The 17,104-nt window shown below is 42.5% G+C and overlaps 1 protein-coding gene across 18 annotated transcripts in view; it reads right to left on the bottom strand.

Annotated features, from left to right (window-relative positions):
• The window catches only part of ESRRG (estrogen related receptor gamma), a 408,522-nt gene that overhangs the window by 353,869 nt on the left and 37,549 nt on the right, over window positions 1-17,104 (bottom strand). For 4 of the 18 annotated variants that reach the window (XM_056357276.1, XM_056357275.1, XM_056357254.1 and 1 more), the window contains exon 2: window positions 786-831. The exons of 12 other annotated variants lie outside the window; for them this stretch is intronic. The gene's annotated coding sequence lies outside the window, so the exon portion shown is untranslated. Of the gene's footprint in view, window positions 1-505; window positions 541-785; window positions 832-17,104 lie in introns of all 18 variants that reach the window. 2 more of the 18 variants (XM_056357278.1, XM_056357260.1) reach the window with 1 other exon arrangement.

Here is a 17,104-nt window from a genome sequence, read left to right as displayed (position 1 = left end):
AATTACATTGATTGCAGGAAATGGTGGCATTCAAACAATATTGCAATGGCCAAAGCCTGAAAGCTAAATTCATTGTTGAGCTAAACTAGGCTTTCAGAGGGCATCGTTTGATTTGAGGGAAAAAAGCATCTACAAACCACATAATTTCAATTAATAGTTTAAAAAGCACACAGTAAGAAAGGAAAAACGCTGGTCAATATGCCACATGCCACTCAAATAAGCAGAGTCTCTGCATGTAGATGTGTGTGTATATATATACGCACACATATATACACACACACATACACGGGTGAGAGCACACGTGGTTTTGAGTGGTTTGTTGTTTGTTTTTTTTTGAGGCAGGCCAAATTTGAGATCCAGAAAGACGCAATGTATTTCAGAACAGTCTGAGAATGCTCTTTTACCCATGCTATCTTTAATTCAAGAGTAATTTCAAATCAACAGCCCACAAAGTTAAACCTAGTTCTCTTCAAAACTCAGAAAAAGAATTCATTCGAACCCTTACCTTTGGCACCTTAAAGACTTTTGGCCATGACTTACCTGTATAAATAGAAAGAACTAATTTACTACAGAAATGCCCATGGGCAAACATGTTCTGGCTAATGAAGTGTTCAGCTTTTGCATGATTAACCAGCTGGTGGGGGTGGTGTAAAAATCACAGGGCATAAAATAGTAAGAAAAATTGATTAGCAACTCTCTTTTAAAGCACTCTATGAAAAATTTCCTTATTTTTGCTCAGCAGTTTGGAAAGTGACTGTACAGAAAGATAGACTCGAATGACTTACCAAGGAGCCAGGCAGAGACTGCACCAGGCACTCACTCCTCCAAGACCTGCATCGCAGAGAGGTTCAAGTGAAAAGCGAGATACCAACCAGCACATGGCTGGATTACTTATACAACAGGTCCTGCCACTAGTCATAAAGGTAATTTTCTACTCTGTTGTGAAAGACATTATATAAAATTAAAAACTATGACAATGCTTTGAGTCAGTTCAGTTTCTTCCCCAGTGCTCTGTACTTGAGCACCTTAGCTGGCTACAGATACTCCCATGAGCCAATTTAAGAAGTGCCTCCACGTCAGCCAAGGGATTCATACGCTGCTTAGAAATAATGCACACATTTAGGTGATGCTATGTAAAGAAGGGGTTTGCACTCACTAGGGACAAAAATCCCCTTGCCCTTCCCACGCTGTACAAGGGGTTTCTTACAAGCTCACATGCTCTGCCCTCAAAATAGGACCTAATTAGTATACAAATACTTGGCAGACAGGTCATGAAAATAAATTTATCATTAACTGTCCCCTAAACCAATGCAGGTTATCCTGAAGCAGTTCCACCTCATAGACATTTGCTCTAGGTCCCTTCAGCTGGGGTACAACTGGCATGTAACAGTTTCTTTAAGAAGGAAAATCACATATTTTTACAGCACCGGATTACTTCAGAAATATCAAACAGCTGCTCATATAAAGCACATGCACCAGTACTAAGAAACTGCAAAACTTTAAGCTACAGATAATTTGCAATACGCCATAGTAATAGTCACAGTCCTCTTTACTTTCATTACTTCTATGGGAAATGCATGTTTTACACCTATTTATGGACTTTTAAAAACCAGTTTATAGCTATATACCATGGGAGAAGCAGGCAAAGGATTCACACCTCAGGGATCTGCAGTCCCCTGGGATGCAGCCAGAATGTCGATGCTGGGCCTTCATGGCTTGGGAACCTACATTAAATCCCTTTGGCAATATACAAGCAGTCACCTTATATCCATAGCTGATTTCTAACCACAACCAGATATGCCTCCCAGAGCTTCCCCTCTCATGGTATGTGATGACATACAACATACCTTCATATGCCCAGCTACCTGGATATGAATTCAATTCTTAAATCATGCTGGTATATCTTCCACGCTGTGGCTCAAACTATTCAATCATACCAAGGGATTCTTTGCAAGAAGCAACAATTTTACCTTAAGTGAGAGTTACTGGGAGAAGAACCAAAGCAGAACTCTGAAGCCCTTTTCCCTTCTTTCCACAACTCCTCCATTTATCTTAATTATCACTTTCTGAGGAAGGCAGTATCTTTTTAAATGCACCAAAAGAGATTTTTCCATGCCATTTCACTGTAGGAGCCAGGCAGAATATCCTGAGAACAGATTGTTTCACACATACACCGTACGCTCCACCCAAAGATTCACACCAAAGAACTGTTCAGGCTTATGCAGGTTAGATAACTACAAAGATCCCATAGAGGTTTTCCTTTCTCATCGCGTACATCTGAGAAAGCTCATCACTAACTTCATGGTCAGTCGAGACTTCTAACATCAAAGTCGTTTTTGCATGTTTTCGAGGTGTTGCTGGATAGGTGGATCTTACTGCACCTGCACAGTTCTCACTTCTGAGCCCCCCACCCCCCTAACCTTTGGAAACATTCCTACATATTAACACTTAGGAAAGTGGGCACAGAGCTCACACGAGCAAACAGAAATAGAGGAAAACTGAAAACACTGGCACAAAACGACATTTCCCTCAGTACGTCACTTGGGAAAGTGCTATCTCCAGATCAAACAGAAGTTTCTAGTTAAGCAAGAAATTCCTCTTGAGTCTAACTTCTATGGTCATATTTGAATTGTGAGCAATTTCTAAAATGTTGGGTGTTTTCAGCTCTGATCAACTGGGACCCTGGCAACACTAGAGCTTGTGAACTGTGTTTGAAGATGTTTTCAAAGATGGTAACAGCCCAATGCAGTCACAACACAATTTATTAATTGCAGCCATACTCGCTAAGAAATTATGCTGTGGACTATGTAAGTAGCATCATAATTTTTGGCTAGTCTACTTGTTGAAAAAGTAAAATTTTAAAAAATGCCTGTTTTCCACAGAAAGTGAACGCTTGTTAAAATCATATTACCTTAAAGGAATCCAGAAATACAGCTACAAGGCACAGCTGTTTTACAGTTGGAAAAAAACTATTCCTCAGACCTGTACCTTGTACTCCAAACGCTTTATTTAATTATCTGTTTGTTTACTTATAAGCAATTGCTTTGGAAGAGCCCCCCAGCTCGTATATGCTGTGTGCTCTCCAGAGGGGTCAAGCATAAGACACAGGCTGCGGACTGCAGGTTTAACTTCAAAGAACATGCATACACAAAGGTGTTTAGGTGCCTAATCCCACTTATATCAACTCTCAGTGAAATTGATAGACGGTAAGCACCTCGGAGGACATGATCCTTTGACATTAACAGGGATTCCTCAGCTGGATCTGGGTCCGTGCTTTTTTGGACAACAAACCAGCAGAAAATAAAATACATTTTGCTTCATGGCCTCCTTATCCTCTCCAATATCAGAGTTTCTCTAAAGTTGACCATGGTTCCCAGCAGAGGACACAACAGCCAAACAGGCTGGTCTAATTAACTGGAGTTTTTCATACTAATTAGTAACAACAAGAGCATAAAGCAATCAATAGGACACCTTATGCCACTACTGCTTAAGTCTGCTCTGACTACCTCTGGTTCAGCCATACCCTTGAAGCATATTTGGAGGGTTCTTCCTGCTACCCTCCCATGCAGCATCAATTTTTAGTGAGGATAATCTTCCTCATTATACTAGAAATTGATAAGTAACATTGTTAACCTATGTGATGCAGCTAAAAATCAGGTGTAAAGAGCATAGCGAGGAGTCAAAGGATTTTATTTTTTTTTATGAAGTATTTTGACTACCTCTAACGTGATTATATACTTGACCAATGGGTAACACAGTATGATATTCACCCTACTGCAAACAAGCGGCGTACAGACTTGCATAACACACACGTCCCACTCCAGCTCGAGGGGAACCACGCTCTGTTGCTTCACTGTATGTTCAGCTACCTCTAACTTCATACGACAAAGCAACGATTTATTCAAAAGTCATTTTAAACTCTTTCCGAATAACTTCTGAAGGACAGCTGGCAAGAAAGTAGTATGTTTGAAGACAAGATAAATACAGAAAACCTGTAAACCATCTTCTCCAATTGAGAGACCAAACTGCTAAAATTAGTTCCTGGAATTTCTCCTTTGGGTGCCAGTTTGAGTCTTGTTCCAAATGACCACTAACTAATAATCCTCCTGACTTTGACATAACCTACAGCTAGTCAATAAGACCTATTTGCTGACCAGGTGCATGTAACCCCCCTCACAAAACATCACGTATTTGTAACCTTATTTTAAAAAAATTTCATTCCAGTATCCCAAAACTAACTGTACAAACACAAAGAACTCAGATGCCCTCTCAACCCCCATTGGAAGTGACAAGTGAGTCCTTCTAAAATTGCAGACACACGCTGTCAAGTGCAGGTGTTTGTAAACAAGTTTGGAAATGTTTCTAATAATAAACCATAAGAGTTAAAATTAGAAGTCCAATCCGCTAGCTTTAAAAAAAGAACTTCCAAAAGGGTTCATCTAAATGAAAGCAACCAGTGATGTTTAATTTAGTCACAAGAGCCGAATTTCTGTGCAGAGTGGCATAGTGCTCTTCATCAAACTTTCCACTATGAGTTACAGTACATTTCCTTGGAAAAAGAAAAAAAAATTATAAGAATGTTAATTTGCTGTCATATTATGGTATTCTATATTTGTATGTGCGATCTAAAAATACCCTATTCACAGGTCTCTTGCATTTCATGTAATTACAAAGAAGGAAAAAAAAAATGTGTTTCCAAAACTTCCGAATGCATCTTGGCTGCCAACATCAAAGTTCAGCTTTTATGGAGAACTTCCCACGCTGACCTCCTGAGAACTGAACCCAAACTCTGCTTGAAGGAGCCTTCCTCTGCGGGATTAAGTTCTCCCTGACAACGTCACCTACTGGAAAGCCTGGCTTACCCTGCCCTGGCACAAACTGCTGGGGGATGAAACTGGGGAGGGCAAAAGTCACCCTAGAGCTCTAGCTGATGCAGACCTCAGGATGCTGCCACTGAACTGGTGATGTCTTGGTCTTGCATTCACACTCTGGTGGGAAGGTCAGAAACGTAGCTCTGAGGAGCCACCTACTTTGACTGACACCTCAGACGAAGGCTGGATGGAGGCTAATCCTGTGGTCCCTGTACACCCCAAATTGCATTTATAATGCACTACGATGAGATTGTGCAGGCAAAAAGATGGACTTTACCTCTGCAGAAGCTCTGGGAGAAAGCAGAGCTTTTACCAGACTCAAGGGGAGGTGGCACTCTTTTCAGGGGAAAAAAAAAAAAAGTTAATACTGGAATTTCTTGATTTTCACATTGTTTCTCAAGGGAAATACAACAGCACCTTTGAGCAGGTCAGAATAGCTTCAGCTGATTACAACTGAGCAAACATCACATAATTTCAGAGACGCTTGACTATGGTCTTGCTTCAAGCCAGGGGTAGCCTCTTACAGCACCGTCCTGAAAAAGCTGGAATGGGAAATGGATTAAACAGCAAGGACCTAGTCCAGCAATAAGGTGGGCCTGGCCCTGCCCAGCAGACATCCCTCTGCTCCCCACCTACAGCACAGGCAGGAGCTGCGATGGACAGGGGGACAACCGCTCCCCTTGGCCCCTGCGCAGCCAGCCGCCACCTCCTCCTCTGCTGGGATGTGATACCACAGAGATAAAACCCAAACCCATCCTCCTCAAAAATCAGGACAGAAAGTAAGTTGCCCTTATCCCATCACACCGAGGGAGACATTTCACATAACAACCACTAGCCAACCTTTCCTTTTTCTTCCCTCCCTTTTCTTTTTCTTTGTAGTATTTGCTGTGTAATAGTAATAGCAATTTCCACATTTTTTTCCTGGACAGCATTTTGGAACTCCCTGCCTCCAACAAACACGCCTGTACCGGTTTAGTGCCTATCTCGTAGCTAGCAAGCACAGCGCTGCATCAGGACCAGAATACAAATGTGCCTTCAAACTGGGAGCCTTGCAGGTGGCAACATCCTTTGCTGCAAGCCATGGATATAACCTAGAGTTGCTTAGCACTTGAGCGTTTGCGTTTGTTGGTTATTTTGTGCGTGTGCGCTACTGCCATCAGTAAGGGATGAAGAAGCCCAGTTCTCCGCTTTGGTGAAGGGAGCCCAGTAAGCGGGAGCAGAGCCCACCTCACCTGCAGCTGGTGGTCGCTCCCCCTCTTTTTCCTTGGCTTGGGAACCTGGTCCTCCCCTTCGCCGGCTGGTGCAGTGAGAGCTCCCCCTCCTGTCCCAGCCTCACCGGTGTCAGACCTGTCCTGCGGGGTGCCCGGCCCCAGCAAGGACAGCGGCTTCAACGGCAGGCCGGGGGAGCCAGCTTTCCTGCTAGAAACTGGCACCAAAATTAATTCCCGGGGGGGGGATAGTATAACCTTCCAACTAAAACCTATCTCGACGTATTTCTTTATTAAACGCATATATGTGCACATGCACTGGTCTGTATACATACTCTGACACGTATATACTCTATATAGTATATATACACATATATGTGTTCACGCACACACATACAGCACTGCAAACCTTCAATGCTACTCATCTCATTGCTATTTTCATTCAAACTAAGTATAAAAACCGTTAGTTTCTACAAGCCCACCTAACTTCTGAAGCTTCTAACCTTCTGCATGTACCTGTACTGTGTTCAGCTAGAAAAGCATTTTTTCCTAAATGTATACATATTGGAGCTGTGTTTGCAAATTTTTAAAAAAACCAGGCTTTTCACTGAGTATATAAATATTTTAATTAACAATAAGTATGTATTTAGGAGATACTGCATCAAAGTCTAGATCAGATAGGGCAATTAACCCATTACAGTTTTTCCAAGATATCAGATGAAAGAAAATACATGTAGGAAATGCTTAATAGGACTTAAATTAAGCATTTGAGCGCCAAAATAATCTCCGATAGAGATTTATTTCTAATGTTTTCTACATGCTCAAAATGAAAGCATGAAGAGCAGCACAATTGCATATATCTTCTACCAAAAATAGCCGAAAAATACTATAGAAGAGTGCCTGCTGGGTTGGTTATAAAAGTAAAGCATAATCCATTAACTGCTAATTAGAAGCATCAGAAGCAGGCTTTGCTGCAATAAGAGCTGGCCCCTAAGTAGATGTTTCTGTAACCATTTAAAGGCACAGGGGTTCTCCAGTTGCTGAGAACGGAGCTTGGATGGTTTCAGCATAAAGGCCATGTGAAAAGAGACCATGGCACTTGGCCATGTTACCCAGCTGTTTTCTAAATATGATGACAGGTGCCATTTTTTCCATTTGATCGTGGAACGTAATACATCTTCAAACAAATTTTCCCCAACTAGTCTGGTGCAGTTACATTTCAGAGTTTCAAATATAAGAATGTTGGGTTTTTTTCCCCTCTGACAGACGCATTTTACAGTCTTCGGCAGATATTTCATTATCTGCCTTTTTCTCAAAGCTGAGTTTTGTTATATGTATTATTTTGCTTTTTACTGCTATTGTAGGAGGGAAAGAATAAGCACTTGGGCAAAGGATTTAATTCTGGAGGAATTAAAAAAAAAAAAGAGAAAAGAAAAAAGGGAGGAAAAGCTACTATTTATAATTAGACTTAAAAATTTGACTTGCAGTAAGGAAGGATTCTTTTCCTCTCTGTCCACTACTTCCTAAAGGATGACAAGTATTCCCATAATTTTTCCTATTCTTTATCTGAACAACTACCTGGTCAAACCAAGCTCACTTCCAGCTACTGAAGGCCAAAAAAGGCCTTTTGATCCAGTTGCCTATCAAAAGGCCTCAGGGGGTCAGGGCAAACAAAAGGTGAAGCCAAAAGAAATGCCAGTACCACCACTCGCTGCAGAACCAGCCATGACACAGAAAGCAGCAATTACGGACGTGAGCAACAAAGAGACGGTGCCTTGAAATGGATGACAGGCTCCCAACCCCAGCCATGCTGGATGCGCAGCCAAAGGGAGCTTGGCTTCCTCCAGGGCTTTGAGTGGCCTCGAGCAGTAGATGATAACAGGATACAGGTCAGACTGCATAACTTGAAGAATCAGGAAAAAACGAAGCAGATAACAAACTTCCCCTGTTAAGAAAAGGGACATAGCTAACACGAGGGGAAACAGTTCAGGTCAGAGTTTTGGGCTTTTCATCTACATGGATCAACCAACTAGTAAACAAAGGAAGAAAGTTTGTGCGGGGCAGGAAATGAGGCCATTTAGGGTTTTTCTCTCTGCCCTATTTTCATCTACAAACACAGAAGAAACTTGTTTCTTTCTTTTAAAATGGTGAAACAGGGTCATCCGTTAAGAAAAACTAAGATGTTAAAGAACCATTTTCTGAAATCAAACGCCTAAGAAACAATAAAACTACAACTACAGGAGAAATAATGAAATTAATTTTAGCTTAAACTGGTATCTTAAATATTTGTTAACCCTGGCAGCAGCTTTTACAAGGTAGATGAGTCTTATCTGTTTTTATTCTGTATGTAAGAAACAACCATAAAATGCCCCAAAGCCATGGAGGGAGTCAGTGTCAAAGACATGATTAGTAGTTCAGAAGTTATCTGATTCGGGTCACATGGTGTTCCAAAAAACATACCTAAATATAGCATGCAAGAGATCTGCACAAAGAGCAATCCCATCATGGGAGCACACTAAACTCTCCACAAAATTAATTAGGGTTATTTTGAGGCAACCAAATGAAAGCAAGGAGGAAAAAATCAGCCCTTGCCCTGCCCAGTTCTGCAGGAGCAGATGTCGGCAGCGTGAAGAAGCACCAGTCCGGCAGCCCAGGCACATAGGGAGATGCTCCGGTTCCTGGGGAAAACCCCGCACGACACCAGCGTGGAAGGTGGGTGGAGGGCACAGTGTGGCTGCAGTGAGGAACACAGCTCACTGGGGGAGAGGATAATCCTGCCAGTTCGGGGACCGGCAGGTAACGTAGGCGTAAATATCCAGGCAGGAAACCAATACTTGGGCTTCTTCTGTAGCTATCAACGGCATCCTTCTAACAGAGAAAACAAACACCTTTCTGGAATGGGAACATCCATGAAAATTATACTCCCAGCACAGACAAAGACTCTGGGAAAACCCAATGCTTCCCAAGGCAGAATGTAAAGAAATTTCCCTGCTGTAAGTTGCTACCTCTGAAATTCTCCATTAGGATTACCCCTAGCCAGGGAGGAGGATTTTCTCTGAAACGCAGCCTTATAGCGCTAATTGTAACAGCCTTCCCTACATTTAGGGGACAGGAGCAGCCTCATGGAAAAGCGTACAAAAGATCCTCAACAGGCAGCAGAAGGAGAAAGTGAGGCGCATTCCTCGCATCTCTTGGACTGTTTTTGGTCCTTCTCTGTAGAGTGGCAGCGCTGTTCCTTACATTTCCTGAACATCATTCAATGTGAATGCGATTTGGCTTCAGACCACCACTGATCTACAAGCTGGTTTCAGCAAGCTGCCCCGGTTCAAAACTTCCCTATAAAACTTTGTTTAAAGAATTCAAAAAGTCTGCTCATCAATGCCACGGTACTTTGTTTAAAGAATTCAAAAAGTCTGCTCATCAATGCCACGGTGAAGGTTTTAGGATGACCACAGTGACAGATTTCCCTCTGCACCATCCTTGTTCCTATGTACCAGGGGAAAAACCATTCTTCACTCAAGCATTAGAACAAGCAGGACAACATCGACATTACCTTGAAGACCCGGGCAGAGCTGAAGCAGGAGTTATGGAGAACAAGGGAGAGAGTAGGACAAAGCTGAGGAGAGCCGGTGCTGTGAGCAGCGCTGCTGTCAGCGGGTAGAGAGCAGGCTCTCAAGCCCAAACCGTGTAGCAGGTGCTCCAGAAGGCAGGTAACGAACAGTCTGAGTGCGTGTGGGACACAAACTGCAAATTTCGGCTTGAACGCTTCAGGCCATTAGCAGGTGCTTCAGGCAGTCATCCAAATCAAAGTAAGAAAGTGGAAAGAGCCAAATGCTGGTTAAAGAGGTTTGCAAACGCGAAAATCACAGCGCGGGTAGTTGTGGTTGTGGGAGCAGGCTAGTAAGAAAAAAACCAAACACACAACAAGCATACACAATTTTTGTAAAAAAGCCTGTGTTGGGGATTTTACTGTCCTGTACTCAAGCCCTGAGATGCAAACGTTGGCTGGGATGCTGAGATCAGCAGTTATATGTCCTCAGGTGGTTAGAGACAAGACAGAAAAGAGCTAGCATTTGGGGAAAATAGAGGGCCCATTTGATAACGCTTCACTTGAGCGTAAGAGGGTTTCCCCTGTGGGTATTGTCCCAAAGAAAGCTCCAGGCAAGTTTAGACTGGTTCATTACTTGTCACATCCAGAAGGTGAGTCAGTTAATGATTACACTGACTCCCTTTTGACTTCAGTTTCACGTGTTTTCAACCCGAGAACTGCACTCTCATCAAGTCAAATCCCACTCACAACAAACATTAATACAGAGGGTGCCTGCTTTTTAGTCGCTCACAGCACATCTACAGCTATTTTATTTGTCAGGGTTTCACCGTATCTTTGTATGCAAACTGCACCTTTGGTAGCTACTACACAGCTCTTAAAACCCACGAGGTGAGGGGTGTCACTTTTCTATGTAACAGTATAGGTCAGAGACCTGGCACTTGCTTTTTTAGGATTAGTCTCCAAAGGGCCCAATATTGGAGCACTGAAGGTTTCCTTAGAAAAGCTGAATATCTGCTTCCTCAAGGGTTAACTCCCTGAGGTCTCCTCAACCTGGAACAACACCACTTGGTTTAAGTTACCCTATACAAACATAACAAATGGGACTGGCTACCCCAACAGTTGTCGATGCAGGCTAACTATATCGGCCAATGCTGGTATATTTAAATCAGATGGTCACTTGAACATTATTGGTAAAGTTCTCCTCGCTGAGGGTTGCATCCTTTGCCAGAGGCTAGCAGGCTTGACAGAAGGAGAGAAACAAATTCCTTTCATCAGAGTAACATGAGTCAATATGTGGAAAGATACTTCCATCTGCTCTGTGTTTCTGGTGACATGACATTACCGTATAATTTGGTATACATTTCTAAGAGAATAGATAAAACAAGATGGCTCGCAAGTATCGTTTATGGCTCACACCTATGGGAAGTTCTCTCAAACCATTTTCAACGTACGGCACTGTAAGAGCAGCTAAGACTCGCAACAGAAATGCTGGGGGGGAAAACATTACTGTTTATTTCAGAGAGTTATGGCACAGACAGACATCTATGGTGCACTTCTGAAAAGAAACATGTTCTATTTCTCAACGTGCGCTTCGAAAAGGCACATTTGGTCAGCTACAGAAATCACCAAAGGAACCTGCTGTGTCCATCAAGGCACAGGCACACACCAGGCACTAGACGTAACCCATCAGCAGAGTGGCCTGTGCTGTTTCCGCATTAATTTTGTGTCCCTGTATGTTACCAGAGCCCTGGGACTTTCATGGTCTGTGGGCAGCAAATCAGCTGAGCCAAAAGGGAAGGTTCCACCTGACTAGGCCAGTAGGAGCTATATTAAGCTTGTCTCAGCTGGAGGTCATTCTGCATATTATGAAGGCTGCTTTCTTGGTCGTTGGTCAAGCAATCAGTGTTCAGAAATTAAGAACCTAATTCTTGTAACACCCATAATATGCAGAACAAAGTCCAGACCCTACGTATGTAAAGGTTTTCATTTCTAAAATGTTTGACCAAAGCCATTTCTTTCAGAGCCAAGCAGGCTCTTGGGTTTGATAAGCAGTTCCCTCGTGTCTCATTTCTAGTAGGCTGCTGGTAGCCCTGCAGCCAAGAATTTATTTTCACAATTCCAAAACATTTTTTGATACTTCCTGACCAAATGGCTTTGCAGTAGAAATCGGTTTCTGCCACCATCTGTTGTTACATAGTTCGGAAGTGCTAGCATTTTCCTTCAAGAGGCAAGAAGTTGGGGAGGATGCATGGCCAATCCCAATGGAATAGATATTCTTTTCCTTACTGTCACTTTATAGGGAAGGCTTGGCCTATTTCTCAGCAGCTGTGAAATTGTCATCAGCAGGATTCTTTACAAAGCTTGGTGGCATATGGAATATATTGCTCACTTCTTCATACTGTAAAAACAACCTTGCTGCATTACTGAGCTAGGCAAAGAAAGCAGGTGCTTGGTTAAAAAAAACACCATCATGAACCAAGCCTCCATAGACTTTGTAGAAACTCTATGGACAAGGATATTTTGGTGACAATTATATTTTCAAATTAACTAAATAATATTTCAGAGGAGTTCCCAGGCTTCAGAGGTGGGACAGTCCCTTAAAAACGAGCAGGTGAAATCATATTCTGCCGTTCACAAAGGTGACATCGACATTCCACACCGAAGGGAAGTGCCATCCCCCCTCTGTGAGACGTTAAAACTGCAAGGGTCCAGTCCCCATTTCTGGTGCAACAGAAGAATATTTATTTAACATCAGGTTTAGGCCATCTCTTTTTGTCACTGCCTGGCCTTAGTCTTACAGCTGTGGACTAGCTGAGAAGTAAATTAAACAAAATAATAACAACCACCACCACCCATGGCATGCTGGTGACCGTGCACACTGCATTACAAACGCAAGGCTAGAACTGCAGCAGTTCAAGTTCTCAGTACGGAAGACATTAAAAGAGCAACAAGAGAGAAATAAGCTTGTTGGATTTGCTTGACTCTCAAGCACGAAGTACTTGACAGCATTTTCATACACTGCCAGGAAAAAACTAAAAGAAACTGTCTGAGACGGGATTATGAAGAGATGTAGTTAATGTCCCCACTGCTATATATTCCACAGTGACTGTCCCCTAGCTATCCAGATGCATACATACACACATACATGTTCACGGTCATCTGTGTTCTGCCCTATCCAGGACGGCCACAGCCAGTGAAACCAAAGCGCCACTTACGCTCACAGGCTTGTTTGGGACAGCAGCAAATGGCAGATGCTTCGCGAGGGTCATGGGGCAGGCATACAGTGACAATTCCCCAAGCTACTCTTCTCAGTATCCATCTATTTGCAGCTCAGCGACTTCCTTTACACAATACATACAATTTTTCCAGATTAGCGATCCGCTTTTAGGAATCTTCACTTGCAGTTACAGACTTTTTTTTTAGAGCAAGGGTCTCCAGCTACGTTGCACGTTCCTGGTACTAAGTGAGCTATTACATACGGATATGAAGAAATCCGGCCTGCTGCCCTCATCCCAGAGAAAAGGGCAAAACAAGTATTTGGACAACACGTGCTGCCTGAACTGCTACACAGTCTTCTGCACACAATCAGCAGAGAAGAGGGCTCTGCTGCAGCCATTACATTGCACGGCAGGGGAGACCCTCCTGTGAGGGTGACAGTTTGGAAGTTCTACCCTAGAGGTTATGTTTTTAAGTAGCAGGTATACTAATACAGTTGTAAATACACATCTGTGGGGCTCTGAAGCTACCCGTTAGTCTCCTGTCCCTGTTTAGAGAGGACACTCAGCAGAATGGGACAGAGAGCACCTCCCAGGACGCTGAAGAAGTACCAGCTACATGGACAGTCACAAGACAGCATGTACCTGTCACCTCCCCACAGCAACGCACCAAGAGGGTCAGTGCTCGTCTACAGGCGTCCAAAACACTAGCTGGTGTTCACGGTTCAATGCATTCGCTATTTATGCACCTCCTTATTGCACCAGTAGCTGCTGTATGCTTTACCACCCGATAACATGTGATTAAGCTTGAAAAAAAAGAGGCTGAAGGAAAGAGCCAGCGTGCAAGAACAAAAGGCTCTCCTGGCAGTTTCACACTCTATTCATGTAACACACAAACCAGAAAATAATACAGACTAAAGCCTACTGTCTGACTAAGCAGCCTAAATAACACCTAGCTCTTTTATAATGCTTTTCATCCAGAAATCTCAAGGTATTTCACAAAGGTGTGCAGACTGGTGAAAAGCCAGAACGCAGCCAACCCACTCCCTGACTCCCAGGCATTTGCTCTTTCCATTAGACGAAATCAGGGCCTCCAGGTATGAGCACACTTCTGTTATAGTTGACATGGAAAGATGCATACATGCAGCAAAGGAATAGTTTTTCCTTAATTTTCTATACACTGATTGCTTTTAAAACCTTGTTTCAAACACCCTGCGTTTGAAAATAATAGCTCAAAGTGCACCTATGCTACTCTAGCTACTACTACATGTATAATACTTCGTGTAAGATGTAAACCTTTCACAGTAGGAAAGCAGACAATAATCAAACTATAAATGCCTCTTCTCGAAACTTTTATTCTTTTCCATGTATAAAGGAAAAAGTAGGTTTTAGCAATCGTCAAGACAAAACAAAAATGATTATGAAGAAACAAAGAGAAAACCATGAAGAGTTTGCTAGAAATAGGAAGAAGTCAATACTTTCCTCCAAAAGAGACAAGCTTGCAGAAATTATCACAGAAGTAGGGTTTCACAACAAAATTCAAATGGCCAACACGGAGCAAATAAAGATTTGGAAAGCTTGAAGTGTTACTTTCAGTATAACCTGTCAAAACCAGTATGGAGAGCAACATGAGTCAGTCAATGAAACACACCAACATTCACCTGCAGTCTCCAATCAGAAAACTGCTCTGCCAACAAGCAAGTTTTGATTCTCGCTAACAAAAGTGGGAATCCACCAGTAACACCTCAAAAGACAGTAGATAAATTCCAGTTTCTACACCTATAAAACCACATTTCTGATTTTTGAGTCTTTGTTGAACAAATGCTATTTAGCATACATCAGTGCCCATGGGCTTCTGAACAAAGGAGGGAGGCCAATATAAATTGTGTATGAAAAAGAACAGGTCAATATTTCTTGCATTGGTTTTCTTTTATAAGGTTTTCAATGAAAATAGTATTGTTCAGAACAAAAAGTAAAAAAATCTACCCACATTTTATCTCCATTCTCTCCAGTTACAACTGCTGGCGAACGACTGAGTTTGCGCAAACTCAGTTCAAAGGAGACATAAATAGCATCTTTTTAAGCTGACGATTTTCACCACAGGCCATCTAAAACAGGTGTTAAGAGTGGCCCTAAAACAGATCCCCTCTGCGTTCACCTAAGTTCGTTCATTTTTGGTTTGCTCCATTTTAATGTATGTATACAACCTGTGTTTTCAGCTTGTCTTTTCAGCCCACTCCTGTCCTCCGCACTCCCAATCTGTCAGCCAGGCTCCAGGGACAGAAATTAAAAATGACCACGTTTAAAAACTCTACCTCACTGTGTAACAGACTTTATAGAAGCAGAAAGACTAAAAAGCTGAAAAGTTCCCCACGGTCTTTGCCTATTAAAGCCCACAGCTTGCCAACAGCAGGCCACGTTTTAATGTCAGAGAACAGCGCACTGGCTTGCATTTCCGTGCGATGGGAAGTGCTGGGGTAATCCTGCCTCCTTACATTCCAGATCACACCGTTTGTGGAGAAAGTCAGCAACACTGGGATGCTCAAAACCACCCTGTAGTATTACATGGAAGACGCAAGACGCTTGCTGAGAAATAGTGCTGACACCAGAATACGGTTGATTCAGCACAAGTGATAAAAGCTTATTTTTGGTTGGCTCAGGCAGTATTTGATTAAAATAGGATTAAATATTAAAATGCTTAAAAATCATATTATACCCATCCCACTGGGCTGCATCGTTCCCCATCTTACAATATTTTCCACCACTAAAAAGAAAGGGCCAAGTTTCTGTTCATCAAAAGAGCAAAGAGGCAGGGAAATGCAAGGAAGTTGAAGGAAGGATTCCCTCAACTGGCAAACAAACAGAAGCCTTCTGCTATTTCCCACTGAGAAGTAACAGTATCTGGGCTATAGATATGTTTGTCAAACATATCTATAGCAGGGATAATTAAGTTAGTGCAGCAAACTAGGTGCATGCTTTGAAGTGTTCATGCAGTTGCTATACTAACCTTTCTTTCACCTGGTAGGTTAAGCTCACCATCTCCTCACACATATTTGCAGGCTTGTGACCTATCCTCTGTCCTCATTATCACATCGTTTCTGATAGCTGAACGTGTTGGAAATGATATTCAAAGGTTTTGTTATAAATAAGGGAGACTAACAGAAGCCTAAATACAGACTTCTGTCAGGGAGGAATAACCACCTGTTATTTCTTATGGCTCCTTTCTGTCAAGGAATTCGCGTACTTTACAAACAAATATTCTTACAAGGTAGGTATTGCTGGTGTTCCTTTTTTGAGGCTTCCTATGATTAGCACCCAAAATCTTGATCCTCAGGTTCCTAAAACCGGGGAAAAAACCATCCTTGCCCTACTTTGCAAAAAGCCCCACAGACATTTCTGTTTCTGTGCCGGCATCACTCAAAATAACAGGGTCAAAATATAAAATAGAAAGCTTTAAAACACCTGTCTTTGGCATTATTTTTTTATTCCGTAATATTACTAGCAGTGATACCCTTCCTGTAAAGATCAAACCTAACGCAATGGCAAGGATTCTGTTGAATTCTGCACTGGGGTTTCTGTCCTCGGTGAGAAGAGCACCGCAGGAGAGCACAGCATCTATGACAATATGGAGACTTGATTCCCACTGATCTCAGTGAAGCCAAGGCTTTATCCCCTATGCTTTTCCATACACCTGGAAAATGAGTTCATATGCAAAGATCCTCACTTAACTACATCTTCCTATAAATCAGGGTGCTCTGCTGCCTGTTCTTCACCCAACTCAGTAGGGGCCTATCGCCAGTCTCACCTTTTCTACACTAGGTTTCTATGGCAAAAAAATATTATTGCTTTTACTTAAATCAGTGTATTTCTAACTGGGGTAGTACTCTGCACACCCGAGACCACGATGGGTAGTCCAGTGGACTGGATTGACATATACACTCCTGAATTTCACCCCACACAGGAGTAATTGGCATTTACGTCTGAGCAAGGGACACAATTATGATAAAGACAGCAGATGCCCTTGTGCCACCTCTATTACACAATTTCTACGCATCCCATCAGAGAGACCTGCGCTTTGGGTATTTATGGATCTGAGAAATCCTAGTGCAGACATGAGCACCCTTGACAGGGCCAGACACTGCTCTAGCTGTCCTTGTAGTGTCCGTCCTGTGGCAACATACAGGCTTTTTTTTTTCTTTTCCAGCAACATCAGCCAGACACATACATTTTAACCTGTGCACTTGGCAAAATAGAAAAAAC

The sequence above is a fragment of the Falco biarmicus genome, chromosome 12 (genome assembly GCF_023638135.1).
Source record: "Falco biarmicus isolate bFalBia1 chromosome 12, bFalBia1.pri, whole genome shotgun sequence".
In the NCBI taxonomy this organism is placed as follows: Eukaryota; Metazoa; Chordata; class Aves; order Falconiformes; family Falconidae; genus Falco; species Falco biarmicus.
Note: the sequence above shows the minus strand (reverse complement) of the source record. Positions and strands in the feature narration are given on the sequence as shown.